This window comes from Corapipo altera, unplaced genomic scaffold (assembly GCF_003945725.1).
Source record: "Corapipo altera isolate COAL_440 unplaced genomic scaffold, ASM394572v1 23, whole genome shotgun sequence".
Taxonomy (NCBI): domain Eukaryota; kingdom Metazoa; phylum Chordata; class Aves; order Passeriformes; family Pipridae; genus Corapipo; species Corapipo altera.
This window is the reverse complement of record NW_020884878.1, coordinates 22,160-43,948: the sequence shown is the minus strand read 5'-3', so window position 1 is coordinate 43,948 and position 21,789 is coordinate 22,160. Positions and strand designations below refer to the sequence as shown.

The 21,789-nt window shown below is 52.4% G+C and overlaps 1 protein-coding gene across 1 annotated transcript in view; it reads right to left on the bottom strand.

The window, feature by feature from the left end:
* The window catches only part of DAAM1 (dishevelled associated activator of morphogenesis 1), a 95,241-nt gene extending 73,825 nt beyond the window's left edge, over positions 1–21,416 (bottom strand). Inside the window, exons 1-2 of the mRNA XM_027638003.1 lie at positions 21,333–21,416; positions 1,843–1,941 (exon numbers count right to left, since the gene is read on the bottom strand). The gene's annotated coding sequence lies outside the window, so the exon portion shown is untranslated. The remainder of the gene's footprint in view (positions 1–1,842; positions 1,942–21,332) is intronic.
* Positions 21,417–21,789: the final 373 nt, after the last annotated feature.

Here is a 21,789-nt window from a genome sequence, read left to right as displayed (position 1 = left end):
AAAGAAGAAATACACAGCCCTGCCAAAGGGGCTTCAGCTTTGCCTTAAGTGAGATGCTCATATAGAGGTGGATGGAAGACCAACCAGCTCATCCCAAACCAGCTGGTGCTGTGTGATGAGCACCAAAGCTCCTGGAACACCATGGCCTCTGTGGGAGAGGGGACTCGTGGTCACTCCCAACTGCCAGAGCTCCCAGCAGCCAGACTGGCAAAAGTCAAGAGATGGATGGTCTGGAGTGATGAGGAGCTTGGGGAGAACTGGAAGGGCTTTTTGAAAGCATATGGCCACCAAGCTGCCCCTCCCATGACCCAAAGCGGACTTTTAACTGGGGGACATTCTTCAAAGAGAGATGGGGACAGGAGGTGGCTCCCGCCACAGAAAGCAGCACAGAGCATTCACACGCTCCAAAGTTATTTAAAAGCCAAATGAGGCTCCCTAGTGAACACTTAATTTAACTGAGCAACTTCTAAGGCACCAGGCAAATGAGCCACGTCATCTCCTTTTCCTCCCAGCATCCGTCTCCACAACTCTGCCCACCTCCCTTTCCCTTTGTGCTTTCACCCTCCTCAACTCCCAGCAGCTCTGCTCCTCCTCCCCACCTCTCACTCTGCCCAAACCAAACAGACCTGCAAAAGGCTGAGTGAAGCAGGCAGGCACACACCAGTAGGATGGGGATTAGAGACCTGCCACTCCCTCCAGCATCCCTCACTGTGGCTGGAGGGACCGTGCCGGGCAGGAACAGTGGCTGTGCTGCACATCACACATTCCCAGTGCTTCAGGAGGTGTTGTCTGAACCTCCACCAGCTTTCCAGCTGGGTAAACATCAAGATAAAAATCAGGTTGACAGGCTTTCTTAAGAATATTTCCATCAAATCGGACTTTTCCCACCTCCACGCACACCGAAGCAGAAAGTGCGAGGGCCACCAGCAACCCAGTGCTGGCTGTGACAGCTGCCACGTCAGTCCCAGAGGGGACAGAGGATTTGTCAGCATCTCTCCAAAATGTTGCTCTGGAGCTGGGTGAGGCGGACAGGATGTGGGAAACATGCCCAGCAGAGTCCAACACATGACCCATGACTGTGGCTCATCTTTACTCTCCCAAAAAAAAGCTGAGAGAAGACGGACTTCAACCTCAGCCTTCATGCAAGTGCATTTCCCCGGGTCTACTGAAGACACCAAAGCCCTGCAGATCCCACTGGTCCCACCTTGTCCTCATGCTGGCCCCCTCCCTCTCACGAGTTTCTCCCAGGGAAGGAGAGCAGAGCCCAGCGAGGTTTCCCAGCCATCCCATCCTCCTCTGCAGTGATTTTCTGTGTCTTTCTCCTCTCCCATCTGTGTTAGAGATGGGAAGAGTGTGCATCACCAGTCCCCCTTCCCAAACCAAACATGCAAATACAGGCTGAAAAAACACCCATTTTCCAATCGTGGTCAACTTACAGTGGTAACTTATTTCCACATAGAGCTGTGATTTTTATAATGGATACCACCGGGTTAAGGAGTTAAAGCCATAACCGTATGAGTGAAAGCAAAAGCCCTTTATTTCTGTAAGGCCATTTTTTCCCCCCTCCTCCTGGAATGACAGGGAGTAACACAGCTCTTGCCAGTTTACTGGGGTATACACCAAAGCTTGGCTGAAAGCAACCTCATTAAACTGGCTGGGTTGTCCAGTGCCAGTCCAAACATACAGTCCTCTGATCACCACGTGACGGGCTGGGAACCAAAGGCAACTCACAATTAAACCCGTGACAATCAGGAAAAATCCTTACAACCTTCCCCCCAAGCAGAATCCACCAACACCAGCCCCACCCTCCCTGCCTTTTTATTTATTTATTTATTTACTTACATAAGCAGCATGACAGATAACTTGGAGGAAATCAGATGCTTTAATGATTAAGCGACACTTAGGCAGCACACTGGAAGGTAAATACGGCCCTTGGAAATCCTGCAACAAAAACAGAAGGTATAAACAGACAGTAACTAATTATTCTGATTAAATCTTGGAAGACCTGAAATACCCGACTGCAGCAGAACAAAGCCAACTGTTTGCCGGGGCTGCTCACGAAAATGAAGTCACGCCCTTTTCTAAAAGAATTCACCCAAATAAACCTAAGTGCTTCTGTGTTGTTTTTGTTTGGCTGCATGTTTCTTAAAAGTCTGAGGCAGCCGATAGGAAACCTCTGCTGTACCCTGAAGGGATCCCGTCGCCTTCAGCTAAAATTAGACTTCAAGGGAAGCGGGTGAAGGCGGGTGTCTCTGACCTGCTCCGGCACGGCGAGGCTCCCACCACACGCTCGAGGAGCGGTGCGTTGGGGTTTTTCCTCCCTTCCCATCGAAACCAAAAAAGAAGGGTGTTTTGGGGTTGAAAGAAATTAAGGAAAATAAATAAATAAGGGGTGCTCCTAAGGAGAAGGGAAGGGGCAGCAGGTCTACCCCACTGCCAGGCTTGGAGGGATCCGAGCCAGGAATGGGATGTAGGCAGGTGAGGATGCAGCTGAGCCACAGGGACCGGACAGGATGTAATGGGATTGCTCAACATAGCAGTGAGAGCAACTGGCAAAGCCCACCAGCAATTCACCCACCACTGTGGATGCAGAGTAAGGCACTTGCTTTATTGTGACTCACGATACCAGCACCGGGAGCCTCTGTTACAGCAGACGGCATGCAGGACAAGACAAGGGGATGTGCTCAGGAGACATTCCTGTACTCTCTTTGCCTTCGAGGAAAACCATCATTTTCCTCCGCCCCTTCTCTCTGCCCTCCCCCCACCACACTAAATGCCAGTGGAGCTCAGGGGAATATTTAATCTCAAACCTCAGTAATCAATCAGTTCACCCTCACGCATGAGAAGGAGTCACAGCGGTAAGCACCAAATCCCATTTCCATCCAGCAATACGACGGTTTAATTACGTACATAACAATTTCCCTTTTAACATAAATCCCGAGCAGATCCAGGCAGCCTCCAGGTTGTGGGTGGGGAAGGACACGGTGATGGGGAAGAACACGGGGATGGGGAGGAAGAAAGGGAGGAGAAACCATTATGGCAATTATTTAAAATGACAACTTTATACAGCTGCTCCAGTTTGCCGTTGGCACAGCGATGCTCTGACCTTGCATTTGCTGTCCCAGAGGATGGGCAGCAAGCCCACATCCAGCCCTGCCACCAGAAGCTGCATCTGTTTCATCCCAACACACCAGCAACCATGCAGGAAAAAGGGTATGGAAAATGCAAGATGGGCACACATGGAAAGGCCTGGCCAGGCTGTGATACAAATAACAGCAAAGGAGTCTCTCTGCCAGTACAGCAAGACTTACTCCAAAGCCTGTTCACATCAAAGGGAGGCTTTCTAGCTGGGTCTGAGCAGGTTTGGGACCACTCCCTGCCAACACCTATTATTTCCAAGTGCAAGAATGGCTGGACCAGCAGGACCATCACACAGCTGCCAGTGCAACAGGTAGGCAGCTGTGAGCAACATCTCTCCTTCACCCAACCAGACTAGTCCCAAGGGGCATAGCTCACAAACAGCCATGTTGAAATATATACATATAGTTTTTAAATATAAACACATGCACAGACTTTTCTAATATATAGGAACAAAAGAGGGGACACCCCGCTGAAACCCCATGTGCAGCTCCGCTGCGCTCGCAGCAACGAAGGAAATGAGAAGCAGAGACCAGGCACACACCCACTTTGCCGTGGTGTGTTTTGGCTCTGGGAATGTTTCGGGATTCTCCAGCGTGAGCTTTGACCTCCAAGAGATGCAAAATCGCCTCGCAGCCACTCTGGAGGAGGAGTGGAGGGGTCTCTGGGAGCTCAGCCAGGCAGGGATGGAGAGCTGGGTTCCAGGTGCTCACAGCAACAGCTGGCCATAGTCCACGCCCCACCAGCTCAGAGATCCCCAAACCACCCATTGTGCCACAAGAATGTGTCAGGAACAACCCCAAACCCACAGTGCACAGAAGAAAGCAAGGTCCCCTCACAGGTCTTGGCAGCAGGATGAGCCCATCCATGACCACAGTTCCAGCCTCACCAGCCCACAGTGCTCAGACAAAATAAGAGAAACAAGCTCAGGAGTGGAGCTTTGACTCCTGACTTCTCTCTGGGTAGCAGAGATGTGTTTCTGAATCCTCTTTTTTCAGGCAGATCCAGTGACAGGCTTTGTAAACAAACATGCAGTGCTTTCAAGGGGCTTACAAAAGCAGCTTTTGGAAGGGGAGGCGGCATGGAGCAACTGGAACTCTTCAATTCCTCTTCAGAAGAAGCATCGCATGAAGATGTGAAAGGGAAACCTACCTGTAACCCAGATTCCTGCACTCTGGTCTCCTTCAAAGGCTGATGCTCACTCCTCTCCTTTTTTTTTGGCTTCAGTTTTACTAAGATCTGTAACATCAGGAACCACTTGGCACAACAGACCAAGTCCTCAAACTCCACACACAGGGAAGCTCTTGCCCTTACACCCTCCTTGATCTCTTTAGCCCACACGAGGAGGTGCACAATTAAGACAGATCAGGCACCATCAGACACTGGCAGCATGTTTCCAGAGGATCCAGCCATATCCCCATCCTCTCCTAAAGAGCAGAACTTCACAGTGCAATTCAGGACAGAGACACTCCGTGAAGTATCTAGAGCAAATTAAACCTCCCAGGCACAGCAGCAAGCATGGATTTATTGATTCATGGAAAACGTCCTTATAAATTACTTCATTCAGATCAACGGGACAAGACAAAACGAGGACTATCCTCAGCAGTGAGAGGTTGCAGTGCTATCATTTCAGTCCCACACTCCAGAAGAGACAGATCTTACAGGACTTCAGGGGGCTGGCACAGGACGATACAGAGGCCAGTGAGGATCTGTCACATCTCACCTGGTCCCCACCTCTCTGCCCCACAGCAGGCAGAGACAATGGATGATTTTTGCAAGTAGGCAAAAATGCTGCTTGACATCAATTTCAGATCTGCAGATGCTCCATCCACACCTGCTTGTTGGCTTACACAGGGCTGCAGCCACTGGGTGGGATGGAACACACAGGGGATGCATCCAACAGCATCCTGATCACTGCCCCAGCCACCCCTCCAGCATTTGCTCACCATGGGACAGGGAGGTGGGACTGCCTGCCTGGTGAGATGTGGCACAGATCCATGCAGATCTCTCCTGTATGTCCTCCTCCAGCCCTGTGAAGCTACACTAGAAGTGACTGCTCTGAAAGTGATTTCTCATGGAGAATGGGGCTCCCAAATGTTGCATCTTCTTAATCTCATCTGCTTCTCTTGCTAATGATAGCTTAATACGCTTTCATCAAGCTCAAACTCCCTTCAGCGCTACCTGTGGTCTGGATCCAGGATGGTGAGCCAAGGCTAAGGCCATTTTCTGCAAGTGTTTGTTCCAGTGGTTAACTGCAGCCAAAAAATAAATAAATATACAGATGCCAGATGTACCTGTGCCCTGTTCAGGACTGCACACATCTGTCTTTTGCTTCCAGGCATGGGCTGTTTGCTGAACTGAAGAGTTGCTGATTGCCCACCACCATCCCCCTGACAAAGCAATATACACCTCCATTTGATAGTTTCTTGATGAAGAGGAGAGAGGAGCGTTCCCATTCCCCAGCACAAAGCACTTCCCCAGCTTTTATGCACTTGCAGCACTTCCCCACACCCTCATCAGTCAGACCAGGGTCAGGCACTGTCCTTCCACCACGGGGTCAGCAGCAGCCCTGCTCCCAAACTGCCTTTTGCAAGAGTGGGCGCAGCTACTCACAGCTCAAAATGCTTTCCACAGCTCCAAATCACCTCCTGGGATCAGTTCCCGGGTTCCCTATCTTCAGATCATCTCCTAGTTTTTAAAATCAGTGCAAATTTGAGACACACTTCAAAACACCATCAGCGAAGATGCTGAGTCACACGGTTGGATGCCTCCAGGATGGTACCCACAGACATCTTCTAGGAATGCCTCTGCCTCCCATGAACTCCCCCGCTGGAAACATTAAAACTACAATTATGGCAGCAGATTAATAAAGAGTACAGCATCTCTGGCAGTAATCTGAGGCAGGGACTCTCAGCAGCAACGAGTTCAAGCTATCAGGGCACATGGGCACACGCAGCTGTGTTTGTGGTCCCCCAGCGATCCCAGTCACCTACGCCCTGCCACGCTGCCTCACCCGTTCCCCAAAACACACCCCATTTCCCCAAGCACTGATTAGTATTTTGATAAATAAACGTGTCTCGTCACATCTATTCAATTAACTCGCCATCGAGGGGTTGCCATTCCCACGTGCATTGGCTTTGCAGGATAAAATGCTAATGGGTTTCACATCTCCGGTGTGATGTGGTCCCTCGCCTCCTCCCAGCCCCAAGGGCATGGCTCCTGGCACCCCAACATCCTCCTGGTGCTCCAGCATCCTCCTGGCTCGTGGAGCAGGAACTGCTGCTGTGGATGGGCCATCTGCCTCCACCCTGCTGTTCTGCGGCTGGTGGGAAGAAAATGGTCCCTTCACATGGTGAGAATTTAAAAAATAAACGGGCTCGCACCACTGCAGTGTTTGCAAACGTCCCCTTGCAGCAGATGAGCTGTGCATGGCACTGGGGGGCACAGGTGATGGAAACAGAGGGTGCCAGCTGCCACTCACAGCTCTTGGGGTTACAATAAATAACACTGCAATCCCCAGAACTGAGAGTTGGGAAGGCTGCAAGCTCTGTCAGCCCTTCCCAGCACAGATGAGAGGGAGAGTGAACTGGCATGTGTGCTTTGTGCAGGTCCCTACACCCCTGGCTGATGGGTCCGAGCACTTTCTGGTTGCTCTGTCTCAGAAATCACCCTCATTATGAATATCTTTGAGGCCAGGCACAGCAGCACTGGGGACTGTTGCTCTCCACTGCAGTCCTAAAATGCTGCAGTCTTGCTGTGGCACAGCCCAAGAGCATCCCTGAGCACTGCATGCTTCCTTCAGCTGCTGGTATTGAAAAGTGAGGACAGGGGAGGAAGCAGGAGGAGGAAAGGGAAGACTCAGTCCTGTGGGCTTTTAATAGGCTTGGGGTTAGGCCAGCACTGGCAAGCTGTGAACATCCAGCTGAGTTGGGCACTCCATGACCTGGAGCTGATGCTGGGAAAACATCAAACATCCCACAAGCCCAGGTGAGAGACCACCCTGCTGCTTTGCCCAGATGCAGGGATGGAGGGGCAGGGGACATGCCACCACCTGCTGTGGCTTTCACCCTCAGCAGGGGATCTTCTTCCAATCATACCTGTGGGAACACCTCTGCTTTCAGAGCAGCCCATTGAGGGCAGGGAAGTGAGATCTCACGTTTCTGAGCTGAAAACTCGCCCTATGGTGGAGTGCTGCTCTGCTCCTGAGACATCAGGAAAGCACAAACTGCCCTGCCCCTGGAGACCAGAGTTCTCTGCTTCTCTGAACTAATGAATTTGCCACAGAAGCCAAGGAGCTGATCTTTCAAGGGTAAACCTGATTTCCCCTACTTTTATCTAAAATTTGGGGCAGGCACTGATCTCTTCTCTCTGGTGACTAGTGATAGGACCCAAGGGAACGGCATTAAACGGTGTCAGGGGAGGTTTAGGTTGGGTATTAGGAAAAGGTTTCTTCACCCCAAGGGTGGTTGGGCACTGGAAAAGGCTCCCCAGGGAAGTGGTCATGGCCTGACAGAGTTCAAGGAGCATTTGGACAACATTCTCGGGCACGTGGTGGGATTCTTGGGGATGGTCCTGTGCAGGGCCAGGAGTTGGACTTGATTATCCTTGTGGGTCCCTTCCAACTCAGGACATTCTATGCTTCTATGATAATTTTCCTTCCCTCTCCACCTGTAAGCCAAATCAGGGATAAAGCAAGTCAGTGGCTCATTATTTTAGAGACCACAACGAGATACATATTTTTTTCTTTTTAATTAAAGGGAAGCTCATTAACTCAAACACTTCAATCAGCTTAATTATCCCAATCCAGGAATTTGCTGTTGTTTGGGGTTTTTTTTATTTTTAAATAACAGAAGCAACCATCCCAGGGAGGTAACACATCCATTTCCCCCAGAAGCCCCCACCACCAGCTGTGGCTGCAGCCATACAGGCTCTTCCCAGCATGCAGTGACAGAGGAGTGGGAGAGTGGAGTGGGCCAGCCCACTCCACACCACACCGCCAGCACAGCCAGAGGTGGATAAGAGGGTTAAATCCAGCTGCTCAGAGATAAGCAGGCCAGCAAACAGGGAATAGAGGTTTTCCAGCCTCCAGCAAATACCTGCACAAGGCACTTGCACGGCTGACACTGGGTATTTAACTCAGGATTTGCCAATATTGGAGACCCTGATGCCACATTTCACTAAAGCTCTCCTGAAGAACTGCTTTCTTGGCTCCTCTGAAGCCTGTAAAAGAGAAGGCTGAAAAGGCAAAGCAACTCTTGGCCTTGAGGCTGGCACCCTGGGGAAGATGCAGCAGCCCTTTTTAACTGTTGTTGGGATTTTTTGGCCTTTTGAGGATTCTTGTAGGGCCAAACACAGAAGAATCTGAGATGCTGTCTCACACAAGACAAACTTCAGGAGATAAAACAACCAAAGACTCCTGCAGCAGCTCTGGCAGAGCAACCACACAGCCAGACTGGGGTGCAAACACGCATCCCACAACACACATATGGCCACAACTTCCTGATCTTAACCCAAGGCACATAAATTCCCAGGTGGCACCTTTGGATTAATACATTACATTTCACCACTGGCATTTAATTTCCCCTTTTGCCTTCCAAGACTAAAACTACTTCCAGTTTCTGCTCCAGCTGACCAACAGCTTTTTATTCCTCTTGCATCCAGAAATACTGAACTGCTGCATCTGGGAATTCTGCAAAGATGGAGAGGGCCCTTTTCTCTGTGCTGAAGTCACTAGCTATGCCCAAGTACCTGCAGCACTGCCACTAACCTTTAAAACCTGTCAGGCAATGGAAACCTTATGGCTATGCTGGAAGACCTAGTGCTTCCAAAATCTGCATCACACAGGTCCCCAGAGCTAGAGACCTCCATGGAGCTGCCCATGGAGCATCCCACACCTTGGCTGTGGTCCAGATACAGGTAAGCAGGAGAGAGCAACACCAGTTTTGGCCGTGGGATGCCCCATCCCGCTCCCCTCCCGGCTCCATTTGGAGGCAGCCAGCTGCATCCCGTGTCACTGTGTTTTGCATAATCAAAAAGGGAGTTTAGCCTCCATAACCACAACCCAAAGGGTATATTTAGCTCAACTGGAAAACAAAGGAGATTGGGTCCACCGCAGATTAAATTAGCCGGGCCTGCTTACGCCAGGAGCGCCTGTCTGCCATCCACCACACCTCCCACGGGTTTATTCCTGGCTCCACGATTCAGTGGTCCCCCCGCGGAGGAACGGACCTGCTCCGTGAAAGCACTGAAAAGGAAAATACACGGCAAAGAGGCGGAAGAGTGGGTCCAACAGGTTCCCAAAGCCTTGGGCAGGAGGGCACAGCCTCGCAAGGGTTTGCATCACCTGTCTCGACCGCGGAGCCACGGCACGGGATGAGGTGCAGGAGCCCATGTGGTGCTGCACCTCCTGCAGTCCACAGGGAGGAAGAGGATGACAGGGGACAACAGGGGACCCCCTCAAACCACCCCCAGAGCCCAGCTCCAGTGTGCCTCCTGCACAGTACAGGAGCAGGGCGAGGACATTTCCCTCATGGTCTTCAGGACCTTTTCTTTGCATAAGATCTGCCTCCCAGGGAGAGGCTCATTTTTCCTGCCTAATTTCCATTGATATAATTTCATCCCCCATCTCCTTTGCTGCCGTCTCACGCAACTCAAAGACGCAGCCAAAGACATGGTTATTTTTACATTTTCCTCCCAGGAGATGGTATCTCCACGGGGCACGGCTGCCATGCCACATCAGATCACTGCACCCAACCGGCTCAGCCCCACGACAGCAGGATGAAGTCTGGGGGACACCCTGTCACCAGGTATTTTCCTGTCTCACTGGCATTAAAACTCCCCAGCTTTTCAGTCAAGGGCATCCCAAAAAAAAACCCCAAACAAAACAGCCCCAGCCCTGAAGGCAGCAAGGTGCTGTCCCAGCCCCTCTCACCACAGCCCCCGCCCAAGCACCAAAACCATCTTTCAGTCATCCCAGTTTTAGATTTTTCTAAGGCTTTTTGCATTTGTCATGGGACCCTGCAAGGCAACTTGCCTCCCCTGGATCCAGGTCTTTGTGGATTCAGGATTTCCAAACTGACCCAAATTTACCCAGCATAGGAAGGGACTGGGTTTGGTAATCAATGCCAAGACGTTGAGGTCCACAAGATGACCATCCTCCTTGACCTGGCACATGGGCCTCAGCATGACATGGATTGTCTTTAAACCCACATCTCTTACTGGGTACTGGGAGAAGAAAAAAAGCAGCATTCCCACAAATAACCTAAGAGCTTCTGGAATTTATAGACTGGGGAGACAGATAGCAAAGTGTGGGGCATGCAGGGAGAAGCTGGTTTGTACACCCCTGGGAGAGGACAAAGCAGGGCAGCAGGATGGTCTCCTGCATGCTACAGCAGCTACACCCTTCAAGTTCACCCGGTGTTTTCCTTTCCTCCTTCCCTGGAGATCACTCTCACCACCATTTGTCCATAACAGCAAAGCCAGGCATGCAGGGAAGAAGGTATCAGGCTGTGCACAGCTTGTCTGTACTTACTTTACAAATAAAAGTCATCACCATAAATGTTTGCACCCTGAAAGGAATCCTAGTACCCTTCCCCCTCCTACACCTCCCAAAGCAGAGCACAAATCCAGCTGCTCTGCAACCTTATCTTGACGCAGAAACAGTCTGGGACAGAGATAGAAGGGTTCCCTGAAGGCACGGCTTATTAAAGGCATCTTTACTTAGTAGGTTCTCTTCAAAAAGGCCGCACTGAAGCGCCGTTCCCGGACTGGTTTTCATCACGGCAGCAGCAAACACCACTCAGGCAGGGTCCCCAGACTGGCCATGCAATGTGGGCCCTTGCAAAGCCACAGGCTTTTTTCCAGGCTAAAAAGCAACCCAAGACCAGACAGATACACCCAGGCCAAGGCACTTCGGGGGACCCACAACTGAGAGTCACGAGGAGCTCCCAAACACGCCCTGCTCTCGCCCCAGGGATATTACAGGAATGGGGACCAGCACAGTAATGAAGTCCACAGGATGTTCCCTGTTTATCCAGCAGCTTTTCCTCCGACCCCACGCCCCGCTACCGCAGGAGATTGCACACTTGCAGTCAAATGCTCCTAATCCCAGGTTTCAAGAACCGGAGCTACAAAACAACCACACAAAGAGGCAGCAGTTCGCACGAATCCCGGGAACCTCCCCGCAGCCAACGCCTCTCTTGTTTATCCAACACGCGATCTTTCCACGTTCAGCTATTTTCATCCCACCCTGCTATTAATGGATGCAGAAGGCGGTTGGGTAAGGCTGTTCGACAAAAATCTCATTTAGAGATCAAGACAAGCTTAATTGGTTTCTAGCCAGACCTGCACAAAGATGGGTTACTCCACAAATACAGTTGCTAATCTGCCCATTATACTGCCTAAGCTCCCACCCACAAAGAAAAAGAAAATAAAGCAAAGATGCACAAAGGAATGCAGGATTTTGAGCGTGTTACTTCCAGTGAGGAACACATCGCAAGCGATGAATTCTGCAAGAACAAGGGTATTGCTTGTCACTGAAGGAAAAGGATAACGAAGCAGTAAACAAAACAACAACAAAAAGACCTAACATAGATTAAATCTGCATTTTCCACAGGCAATCCAAAGCCATTTCAGGTTCTTGAAGAGCATTTCCAGCAGCTATTGTTTCTGTGGGCAGAGAGAAGCAAGGGAAAAGCTTACACGGCCAAGGAGACATCACGTCACAAGTGACAAAGTAGAAAGGATGGGGAACCTCATGATTAAAAAGCACAGGACTGAATCCCTGGAGAGCTGAATTCACTTCTGAACTTGGCTGTAAAAAAAAAAAAAAAAAAATCGCGAGTTTCCTGTATGATCACATCCTAGATGATTTATTCAAAACCTGGTGTTGAAAAGCAAGGGAGGGGGAGGAAGCAGGAGGAGGAAGGGGAAGACTCAGTCCTGTGGGCTTATAATAGGCTTGGGGTTAGACCAGCACTGACAAGCTGCGGACATCCAGCCGAGCTGGGCACTGCATGACCTGGAGCTGGGAGAGCACCAAGCATCCCTCGAGCTCAGAAGAGACCACACATCTGCCCAGATGTGTGTCATGGGCTCGACGAACTCCACAGCCCCACCAGCAGCATCCCACAAGCTTCCGTAACGCGGTGCTCCAAACAGAAACACAGCCATATGGAAAATGGAAAGGTTAGGGATTATTTCCCCTCTTGGAGCTACACAAGAATTTAGAAACGAGAACATAAAGCTGTCTTCCAAACGTAGCATATTATAAATTAGACAACAGCCCAGTTCCAGCAGAGCAGAGCAGCTGCAGCGGCAGCACAGGTAAAGGCAGGTGATGAAAGGGTTGTTTGGTTACAACCTTCTCCCCTTGTGCAGCAGCCCAGGACTCCCAGCTCCAGCTCACAAGGCCTGTTTATTTTCCCGAAAGCGAGCCAATTCTGCTGGGCGGGAAGCGCTGCACCCAAGGGAGAGCTGAGCTGCGGATCCTTCGGCAGGACAGAGCCAAAAACAAGGCCAGCACCGGAAAGGATGGTTGTCATGTGTTTTGGACCTTTACAGCAACGTCCCTTGAGCTCCAGAGCATCTTTGCAAGGGCCTTTTGCAGCAGGCGGGTTCACTACAGCACAGAGAGCCAGAGAGGAGTTTTTCCAAGACCTTCCTCAGCCATATCAGGTGCTCACAGACCCAAGGCTTTGGTGAAAGCAAAGGACAGCCCGGTCCCTAGCCCTGGACAAGGGCTTCCAACCACGGAGATACAGAGCCGGTCCTGTCCCAAAAACCTGCTGTGGGAACCCCAGGGTGAACAGATTCAAACTTTTCCTTTCAGGAGCGAGACAAGCTGTAATTAGCATCACCAAGTCCAGCCCAGGGGCTGGGTAAGGACAGCCCCGTGACATTATCTGACAAGGCGACTGTTGGATGTGTTTTCTTTGGCTTTTTTCCCCCCTGGAAAAATGAGCAGCCATTTTGCATGGGGCTTTTTGCCCCCACTCCATGTTGCCCGGAGTAGATTTCCCAGAGTAAGGACATGCATTTCAGAACACACTGTAACAGCCCATTGCCACAGCTGGAGCTCAGCTCTTGGAATCCTCAGGGATGAGTCCCTCCTTAATTGTCCAACACCCCCATGGCATATCGGGGGTGCCAGACCCCAAAGACACAGTCTCATGCTGCCTTCCATCAAAATGAAAAACACAGTCCAAAACACAAGGCAAAAGGAAAAAAATATGAACATGAGGCAACAGAGCTACAGCTGCGAGACACATCATCACCACTATCTCACACATCTCTCACCTAGTTCAGCCTTATCCCCCGAGCAAAACCAACAGAGCTTCCTCTGATGCAACTACAAGTGATCCCTTGGAAATAAATTCAGAGTATTTTGAGGTTAAAGTCCCTCTTTAATCTCTTTTTCTCATGCTGAAAACTGTCATGTGATAGGATAGCTTGAAAAGCCTGGATATAAGGTAAGTCCTGGTGTGCCAACTAAGGGAACGGCACAATTTCACCACTAGGTAACCCAAATCACAGCCCTGTCACACATCACTGCAGTTTGAACACAGCTATCACCACTGCATCAACTAAGAAATGACAAATTTTCTTGAACCCAGTGAATGGAAGAGCAGCATTTAATACAAATGTAAATGGGAGAAAACATTGAGCATAAAGGCTCACTTCCAGCCCCAGTCCCAAAAGCAGACTCACTTTAGGGATTTCAATATTTGGCATGCTCTAAAAATTTTCCTCAACATCTTTTTGCTCTCTGTGATGGCTAGAGATTTCTTATGGCTCCACAGCCACCTGATATTTCACATGCAATTTGCCAGGCAGCACTCTCCATGGAAAAGGAGATGGAGGCCATAAATGGATCTGAGTCTTCCCCGGAAAGCTTCCAGTCTCTTTGCAGGATGTCTTCAAAGCGCTGGAACGAGGAGATGGCACATGGGCTGAGGTCTGAAAACCAATCTCTCAGACCTAGAGTGCTTTGGTAAGCAAATGGCTTACATAAAATATCTGTCAGAACACCCATTTGAAGCACTAGCTGTTGTAAACAAGGTTGCTCCAGAGGCACCAGGGATTAGCACAGTTCAAACAGTCCTTGGCGTGACTTACTGGAGTGCCCAGGAACAGATTTGCAAGTTCAGCTTTTCTCCTGCCTAACGCTCACCCAGCACCACTGAACAACACCAAAGCTCCAACAGCCTTAACCCTGCCATCTCCTACAGGGAGGCTGAGACACAGGGATAGGGGTGGCAGAAGCCCTGTGCTCGATCACAGGACCTGATTGGAAGGAGAAAACCCAAGGAGACATCACCATGGGGCTGCTTTTTTCCCATGCAGCTGGAGGAGATCCAACACCAGGCTGTTCGTGAGCTAGCTGGGCAAGTATCCCTCAGCAGAGGCACGGCAGCCCAAAGTTATGCATGGGATATGCAAGGAGAACAATGCCAAGCAAAACAGGGCAGCTGAAAAACACCAGGCACCCAAAAGGCTTACCCTGATATTAAGGCAGAGAGCAGCCTCTCTTCCCTGCACTGGGCACACAGCCACAGCCAAGACACTCCTAGTGCCTTGGGGGCAGAGGGAAGGAAACCTCAGTAAATGAAGTGTCCTTTGCATTCAATTCCTGTGAAAGCCAGGCATGGCAAGGGGATCCACCTTCCCATCTGCATCTCACCCATCCTCAACTCTAGCAAGAAGGTGCTGTGGTTTCCAGGAGCAGCGGCAGCTCCCATGAAACAATGGGAGCACGAAGGGTGACTGGAGCCACGGGAGAGAAAGCTTTACACAAACAGATTTACAGTCACTCACATCCACACAAGCATCCTTGAAGGAAGCAGCTGCACCGGACCACAGCTGACGCAGACTCTCCAGGATGGCACACACGAGTTCACAGCTCCTCTGAGCGCTGTTTATTTAGAAGATACTGAGGCCAAGCGTGGAACAGGCACCCCCAAAAAACCCCACCTCGTGACTGGGTGAAAGTCAGATGGATGTGCAGCTCCAGAGAGCCGCCTCAGAAAGGTCTGGACAAAAGAAACACTGAGGAGCAGCAGCAGCAGGGCAGACCCACCACAGCCTAAGCTCTATGTCACGTAACACATCGGAGCCAGAAAATGTCCCTCTGCGCTGCCCCCGCTTGCCATAGCAAGCAATTCATCTTGCTTGTTCAGGGTGAGGAAAATGGTCTCTGGACTGTTCCTCCATCCTCCTCCTCCCTGTTGGAAGACCTGCTAACAGAGTTTGCCTGTAAAAGGCATCAAGCTGCTAGAAAATCACCTGAACAGCATAAAACATTGTGGGTCTTTCAGCTCCCTTAACACACTGCACTCTCCCTCTTACACCCCAGACCTGAGTGACTGCAGATCCCATGCCAGAACAATGCCCCCGCTGCATCCCCCATTTTCACACTCCAGTTTTCTTTGATTTTTAGGACAAGTACCGTCCCCTCCTCCCAGCCCATGCAGTGCCTCACGGGCACAGAGCACAGTCCCGGCTCCCCTGCCCTGCAGCCTCAGCGTACCCACAGTTGTGTTCCTGTCCAAAAAATGTGTACACTTCCCTGCTTGGTGACAGTATACACTCAAATGCTCAACCCTACAACCTCAGAGATGCCCTGCTCTCTAGAAGGGAAGGCAAGCTGATCCTCACTCCTGCAAAGCATGTAAGGAACCAACACCCTGCAGAACCTTCCCCAAAAGCTGCCAATCTCCATAGCTCAGTTTTGCATATTGGTACAGAGCCCAGCTGCTGGTGTTTCACACACCACCCCCCCCCCAGTCAGCCTCTGAATGGCACAGTTTTGAATTGCTTCCTCCTGCCACAGTGCCCCGGGGCAGGATCTGCCAGCAGCCCAGCCCATTGCCACGGGAGACAGGATGAAAGCCCCATGAGAAAGGCGAGCAGCAGGGAACACCAGGAGATCCCACTGCATTCTGCTCTGCTCCTCTGAGGATGGGCACAGGTCAGGTGGATTAATTGGGTCCTTCCCCTCTCTTTATCTCACCCATCTCTAGCTGCTGCCAAGTTGTTTTGAGCTCTGGCGTGGCTGCTTTCCACCCAGGGCCCAGCACAAAAAAAGGGATGAGGAGCCTCAGTACAAAATCCTTGGCGACAGTCCAAAATCCAGAGGTCAGTAATTGGGTCACTGGGTTCAGCTTCTGAAAACCATCCCTTCAGGAGGTGTGGTAAAAGCAGGAACAGCCGCCTTCACCACTGCAGCCAGAGCCGGACGCTCCTGCGGCTCCTCCACCGCACCCTCCGCACCTTATTCCATTTACCTTCCCATAAAAGCACTGGCACACTGACAGAGCAGCCGGGAGAGGGAGAGCCCTGACTTCCACGCAGCTTCACTGCGTTGCACAGGGCAGACATGACTCAGGTAAGCAGCACGTAGGTGAGAGCGCATCGCTATGCAATGCTCACCCCGAGGAATGCAGGAGGGAAACATGAAGCCACTTGTCTGGCACGGCAAACAACCCTTCAATCATCCGCCAGGCCCTGCAAGTGCCGGGAAGCTCGGCACTCCGGGTTGGGAAAGATGAGGATGTCTCCAACCAGCAACGCACCACCTGTTACCAACCACGCTGCAACACGCTGCTGTGCTTCCTCCATGCCCACTCCATGAGAGCTCCAAAACAATGTAAAAGAAGAATCTGAACATCAGCAAAGCAACTGGCGCGTCCTCCAGGAGGGCAAGGCTCGAGGAGCAGCCCTGCTCTGGTGGTCTGACATTTCCCCACTGCCGTGGTGACCAGCTGGCACGTGCCACGGTGGGTGAGAACGTGCCTGTCCACCAACACTGCCCTTCCAGTGGGTCAAGGCAATGTTTTGAACACAGACTCTCAAGGCAACTCGGCCCATGAGGCGTAACACATCGAGTAACTTACTGAGTCACGGTAACACTGACTCATCAGCGAGTGTCTCTGCGTTGGGCAAACCCATCCATTTGACTGATTTTAGGAAGAGGCCACGAGCAACCTCCTTGCCCAGGTGCTCCAAGCAGCACAAGCCTCTTCCATTCAGCAAATTTACAACAAACACCTGCAAAGTGCTGGGGCTGAATGCAGGAGGGAGCACAAACAGGAGGGGGTTATCAGAGATTCAGGTGGAGCAAACAGAGGTTGCTCCAGACCTGGGCACACCGTGGGATGGGTGCCCTTGGGAATGACCCCACCCAACCTCACCACGAGGAAAACATAGGCCAGATGTTCAGACAACTTCAGGCGTTAATTTGGTTAATTTGCTGTAATTCAGGTGGCTGGTGTTCAGGCCACACCAATCATGAAACAAAGCGCTGTCAGCTCAGATCATGAAACTCTCCAGTCAACTAACCACGTCTTCATGGTGTGCCAGGCCACTTCTCTCATTTTCATCCCCTTTGGTTTTCTTCTCAGTGGCCACAAAGATCTGAAAGCTTTATGACTCACTGAGCTGAGATTTTCTATGCTACCCCAGTACTCCTGGTTCCTTAGCGTATTCCAAAACCCTATGACACGCCACGAGGGCAGGAGATACCAAGTGCAAATGATCTCCTGAGAGGGCAGGAAGGTAAGTAGGCACCAGCACAGCTTTTCTCCCAGCCCGGGCTGAGGAAGCAGCATGAGCAAAGAATAATCAAAGGCAGACAACAAATCACAACCAGCAACTGACAAGGGGCTGAGGAACCTCTAATTTTTGCAGTAAATACAAAGTTGGAAATCATAGAATCACAGAAGGAACGGGTTGGAAGGGACCTTAAAGATCATCTAGTTCTAACCCCCATGCCATGTGCAGGGACACCTTCCATTAGACCAGGTTGTTCAAAGAATATGTCATTAAGGATGAGGGAACTAAGGCAATAAGCAGAAGAGCTTCTGCTGGAATATTTAACTACTTTCCAACCCTTTACTAGTTGTTTCTCTCATCCCCTAGTATGGTAAGCACAGACAGTAAATCTGTATGACTGAGCATCTAGATTAACCAAGACATAAGTCAGAGTCAGACATTTAGTATTTCTTCCCCAATTTACAGCCCTTTGTTCAGATCAGCTTTTTTTTTCAGCATGGTGCTGACGTCTGTTGTGGTGCAGGAGTGAAAAGTACACATATGATTATCTTAAAAGGGAGGGGGGGAAAAAATCAATATGGACATGATATGAATTTTATGGCATTCAGCTGCCACGACTTGCAAATAAACAGCTGTCCCAGCAGGTCCATGCAAGCTTAACAGCACAGCAGTAAAACACAAGGCTTTTATTCCCCTTTTAAAAGGGGTTTACCCATATAAAAAGTATATTTTTGTAATAAAATAAATTGCAGGTTGAAGAATCGTAGTTAGGTCACACTCAATTCCAGCAGAACAAGCGCATCCTGCTTCACACGGCCTCACCAGTCACTCCACAGCAGTGGCAGCTTTCTGAAGCCAAGTTAAGATATTTAATTACCAGCATCAAGTCAGAAACCAAAGCGTACAACAAAATCCTCATTTGTGAGCGAAGCCTGCAGAAATGTCGTTGAGCAGGCTTTGGCAATCTCCAAAGCTGACAGCTGGATGCCCTGGCTTATCGACTGCTAGAGCACACACGAAAAAAAACCCTCTGAATAGTTGCAGTGCCGAGCAAGCCTTCAAGGCACCCCCGCCAGCCTCTTAGAAAGGCTCAGAGAAATAGGCAAGCTCCATTTATTAATACTTCAGAGATAAAACTGGCCGTGTAGGAGCAGCTCAGTGCATGCCTGTGCCAGAGGAGGATGGGCAGAAGACCACCCGCTCCGGGTGGTGCATCCACCAACATCCCCACTCCACCAGTTCAGGTAATGAATGCGGCAGGTACATTTGCTACCTGTGCACGTGGTGTGCTGCTGCCAAGTGCATCGGCCAAAAACCTTCAGGCATCAGCCCAGCACGGGTGGTCAATGCATGGAAAAGTCAGAGCAGGGAGATGGAGTGAGAAGAGCCACGTTCCTGGCTGGCTGACAAACAGTATTTGTGGGAAGCCCATCCGCCCAACAGCTCCATGTCTCCCCTGTGCTGGGTTCCTCAGCTGTGTGACATGACAGCGCGGGAAAAAGAGGAGGAAGAAACCAAAACAAAGCACAGAAGCAAAGGGAGATAAACATGACCCAGTTAGACCGGCTGTCCTCAGCTCCTGCCCATCCTCACGGGAGGAGCTGGCCCACCGTGGCTGTCCCTTTCCTGCTCCCTCCCGCGCCCCTGCCGAAAACAAAGGGTCAGATAAGGAGCCAGCTCAGGTCAAGACCGGTTTGACTCCGTTTCAAGCCCAGGGGAGCGGATTCAGCACTGATTTTACACCTCACCCATCCTGTTTGCCTCCCCGGGGCGGAGGCCAGGACACAGATCAGGGGGCACGCCTGGCTGGCTGGCCCCAAAAACCCCAGGCCATGGCAGGGCACCGGCAGAGCCACACGCCAGCTGAGTGCTGGCCAGAGCCAGGAAGCGTCAGTGCTTCCTCCTGTCCCGGTGTCACATAACGTTGGGCGGTCGGAGATCGTGGACTTTGGCTTTTGCTTCCTGCTCCCAACAGAGCAGGGGCAGGTCCCGGTGTATGGCCACGGGGAGAGCAAGGTGAGTCAGTCACTGATTAATCGAGGAACAGCAAGGTGGTTGTCTGACCTGCGGGGTTTGGGGACAGTGCACGCCAAAACAAACCCCAGCGCCCACGGAAAAGGGTCCAGATGCTGCAGGACCCATTTACTCCTAATGGGACACAAAGAAGGGCAGGCCAGGAATGCCAATACCTTTGGAATATGTTGTTTTTGGCAAGGGAGGATAAGGAGGCATCAATACACACCAGCACCCGGTTTTGCACGCAGTATCAGAATCAACCTCTAGAGAGGGAAAAAAATGAAAAAGCCGGCTTCTCCCTCTAGGTGCTGCCGGAAGAAGCCGGCTGGCTGTACAATGCTGGATGTCTGCAGTGTTCAGGCCTGGCTGAAACCACCGGAGCAGCCTGTGCCATGGTTTCCCCTCTCCCCAGCACCTGGCAGAGGAGGCTTGGCCACACCCCATGGTCTTCCACCCACCTCTGATTTCCTCAGGGAACCCCTCGCCCCTGGTTTGGCAGCACAGCCCCCCCCCCCCCCCCCCCAGTTCAAGTGGCTTCTGTGAGGAGGCATATTATCATCTGTCTTTGCCTTAAATTAACCTTGATCACTTAAAGATGCAGAAAGCCTGTTTCACACCAGCACCGATGCACGAGGCAGTGCAGCCACCCACCAGCAATGTAGATCCCAGGGATAAAACCCCACTGTGCCAAGCAAGTCAAGATCAGGATATGACCACAGCCATTGCACAGCAATGGCAGTGGGTGCCAACCCCCAAGGCTCCATGCAGCAAGGGCATTGTCCCTCCTACATGGAGACCCCTGACCTGAATCTCCTAGAATTTTTAGGTGGGTGCAGCCAACGACAGACCCAACCTCCCCACCTGGTTCCTGAGCCACAAACCTGCCTGTACCGAAGCCACAGCCCAACACCGGGACATGCCAAAATCCTGCTCCCTCCCATCCCGGCTGCCACACCAGAACATCGGCTGGACCACAGCACACCCACAGCAAAATGTGTGACACCAGCACCAGCGGCTCAGCACACAGGGACGATGGAGCAGCCCCAGACTGCTGTGCCTGTGGGTAGGCACTGCAGGGTCTGAGACCCCCCAAAACCTGGGGGAACCCCATGAGGGGCCCTGCGGGTGTGGGAGCCGCCGCAGGGGTGGGAGCCGCCGTGCCAGCCGGCGCCGGGGCCGCAGCAGCCCCCTGAGGCGTTGCCATGGAGAAGGCAGCGCAGCAGCAGCATCCCACATCCCACATCCCGCATCCCACGCCCGCGCGTGGGCGCCCCCTGCCCGGCGCCCACAGGGCCGGGCACCGCCCGGGACACACCGGGACAGCGGGGCCGGGGGACACGCCGTGCCCCGGGGCGCTGGGAGCGGGGCGGGGGCCGCGGGGGGCCCGGCGCTCCCCCCGGGGCGAACAGCCCCACGCAGCGCCCCGGGGCGGAGTGGGACGCGGGCTCCGCTCCCTTCCCTTCCCAACGGCGAGGAAAAGCAGCGAAGCCCCGGACCCCGCCTCGCTGCCGGCGCTCCCGACCCGCCACCCCGGCACGGCCCCGGGGTACGCGAGAAGGGCAACACCCCCCGCCAAAAGCCCCCCAGGGCGAAAGGGGAGGAGCGCCGAGGGCGCTCGGAGGACTCACCGCAGCGCGGCCGCCGCTCCTGCCGGGGCGGAGGGCTCGCTGCCCGCCGTCCGCCCGCCGTACCTGCCGGCGCGGCGCTGCGCTGAGCGGCGCGGAGCCCGCCCGGCCCCTGCCCACAATGGGCCGCGCCCGCCCCGCCCGGCGCGGTGGCGTCACCGCCCGCCCGCCGACGGGAGTTGTAGTGACGCGCGGGGCGGGGGCACCGCGCCGGGGGTACGGCACAGGGGGACTGAACTGGGGGTACGGCACAGGGGGACCGAACTGGGGGTACGGCACAGGGGGACTGAACTGGGGGTACGGCACAGGGGGACCGCACTGGGGGTACGGCACAGGGGGACCGCACAGGGACACTGTACTAGGGGCACCGCGCCGGGGGTACGGCACAGGGGGACCGAACTGGGTGTACTGAACTAGGGACACCGTACTAAGGGTACTGCGCCGGGGGTACGGCACAGGG